Raw genomic sequence first — 2,537 nt, 5'->3', positions numbered from 1 at the left:
AGAGAGAGAGAGAGAGAGAGAGAGAGAGGAGAAAACAAACGATGAATGAATAAAAAATAAAAAAATAAAAAAATGGAAACGATGAGCGCGTCGTATGCGAGCATTCGACGAATGCGCGAACTAATAATTATAATACTTGTAAATACAGTAAACGATTTAGTGATAACGGGGGTTTTACTTTTAACAGCTTTATGTGATTATTACTTTGTCATGATCAGTGAAAAATAAATAAATGATGATAATACTTTAATTGATAATCGATGATAATAATTTCATTGTTGTAACGATTGCTCTATTTTATTTCAGACGTTTACTTTTACACCCCTTCTCATCATCATCCTTTGTATGCTTGACATTATAGAAATTTCTATTTAAAAATTTACATACATATACATATAAAATTTCCAATTAATCGAAAATATTCGTATTGAAAAGATACTTTGAAAAATTTTTTATCAAGAATATCATATGAGGAGGACAAATGCCTGTATTGGAAGATATTCCTTACAACATAGTTGGACGGATATTGGGAATTTCGATGGTGAGTAGAATTATTGTTCAATAATGCAAATCAGGCGCAGATGCTTCATGTGCTAATTAGATCCACGGGGGAGAATCTCCATTGACTTCGAAGTAACAAATCCCCTTGATGGTCGACTGAATCCTCCTAATGGTCATGGCTGTTGTTAATAATCAATCAGAAATAACGTTGTTTCGTTAATTATTAATCGATTCTAAATCATTAAATTTAAACATATTAGTCAAATTTTTTTTAAAGCAATGATACTTTTTGCAAATCTTTCTTTCAGGAATTATAGAATATTTATACTATAGAATTATAGAACATTCAAATAATCAGTTATAAAGAGGAAGTTGTGCACATAATATAATCAAATTTCTCTTTACATAATAATTATTGATTAATAACACGCAATCACATCTTCATTCATTAATCTGGAATCTTAATAAAAAAGAAAGACCAAAGAATAACTTCAATGCATTCACAATTCTCCTCCCCCTCAAGAATAATCTAATTGCACACACAATTCTCATCTCATCGCATTCAACCTCGTAGATATAATTCTCCCCACAAAGGTAATTATATACATCGATTTTCATCTTAACAAAGATTCCTCCTTCCAAGATTAACTTCGTTATTTATAGAATAACCTATGCGACCGTATACCATTTCCAATTACCACCGATTCTCACCTCAACAAGAAAAAAAAAAATTCAAACATCACTTCGCAAGAATATTTATAAAGTAATCTAACACAAATATTCAACATTACGAATTATCATTGGGTTATCAACGAAGAGATTGAAAGATCGCTTGAACCTCATTCACAATTCCATTACCAGAAGGGTAGGTACGTGTTGGACGCCTCCTCAACCTCTTGCTCGCATCGTTTCCATTCCTCTTCCTCCGTAAATCTCTTCGTCATCGGGTTCGCGACGGGGGATACAAAAATATCGTGAATCCTCGCCGTCACGCGAAGACGGCGGAGTCGTAGAAGGGGAAGAGTTCGTGGAGAGGAAGAGAGAGAGAGAGAAAAAGAGAGAGAGAGAGAAACGACGACACCGACGTCGGTGTCAGTGGAGTAGGTTGTGGAGGCGGAAGAGGCGGAGGCGGACGGAGCGAGGAGACCGAGAGCGAGACAGAGGATTAGCAGAGTGAACCAGTCGCCCTTTCGTTTCTCCATCGTTCAAACAGCCAGCTCCAGACAAACTTCGACGTGCATAGACAATGCCTGAAGAACGTTGATCTTCCTCCTCCTCGCGCCCTCTCTCGTGCCCTAATCTCGTGCCCTTAACCAAGTGTCTCTCGTTTCCTTCTCGCTTCATGGTTCCGAGTGCCAAGTGACAACCGTTGTTTTCAACCACCAGATTCTTCTCCCTTCTGGAAGGGAGCTTCGTTCAAGATAGGATTTTAGTTTGATTCGAGGAACGGTGTAGTGTTATTTTATCATTGTTATCCGCGTTGATGAGTAAGTCTAAGATTTTTGAAACAAGATAAAGAATATTTATATTGTATCTTTTCAATCGCTTTCAGTTTAACTACTTGATTGATTTAAACAATTCGAGTTATCAAAAACTGTTTTATTTAATACATTCTAATTTAACGTTGGATCCATTGGCAAATCTCAAGAGGGTTAATTCCTCTCGAATAAGGAAAGAATTATTTACAAATTCACACTTTGAACTGTTCGAGTTTCGTCGAGTCGATTCCACGCGGTTTTCAAGGAACAAAACATCCGTGTTTGTTCTTCGGGGAAAAGAATCGCGAAAATTGTTGGAAAACGGAGAGTTTCGAGGGGAGCGACACGCTACCGGAAGAGGAAGGTGCGCGGTGGTGATTGGTCAACGGACTGTCAAAGATTCGAATCCCGGAACGTTTCTTCGGCTTCTTCGGCGTTCTCCAGTTCCTCCCTTCCTCAACGTGCTATTTCGTTTCGGTGCTATTATTGCTGTGCCGCCTAAATATAGGTGAGAGCGTACGCTTGACGCAAATCGAAAACAGAATTTGTAAACGTGCG

At 37.8% G+C, this 2,537-nt stretch overlaps 1 protein-coding gene and 1 long non-coding RNA gene across 5 annotated transcripts in view; one reads left to right on the top strand and one right to left on the bottom strand.

Annotated features, from left to right (window-relative positions):
- LOC102673503 (xaa-Pro aminopeptidase 1-like) overlaps positions 1–2,537 on the top strand; it is a 45,302-nt gene that overhangs the window by 5,369 nt on the left and 37,396 nt on the right. For 3 of the 4 annotated variants that reach the window (XM_031515448.1, XM_031515450.1, XM_031515451.1), the window contains one exon: positions 2,321–2,487. The gene's annotated coding sequence lies outside the window, so the exon portion shown is untranslated. Of the gene's footprint in view, positions 1–2,320; positions 2,488–2,513; positions 2,533–2,537 lie in introns of those variants that run through there. The other variant, XM_031515449.1, reaches the window with a different exon arrangement.
- The window catches only part of LOC116186885, a 17,984-nt gene that overhangs the window by 5,784 nt on the left and 9,663 nt on the right, over positions 1–2,537 (bottom strand). The gene's annotated exons all lie outside the window — the stretch shown is intronic.

This window comes from Apis dorsata, unplaced genomic scaffold (genome assembly GCF_000469605.1).
Source record: "Apis dorsata unplaced genomic scaffold, Apis dorsata 1.3 scaffold_70, whole genome shotgun sequence".
Lineage (NCBI taxonomy): Eukaryota > Metazoa > Arthropoda > Insecta > Hymenoptera > Apidae > Apis > Apis dorsata.
This window is presented reverse-complemented; position numbering and strand designations above follow the sequence as displayed.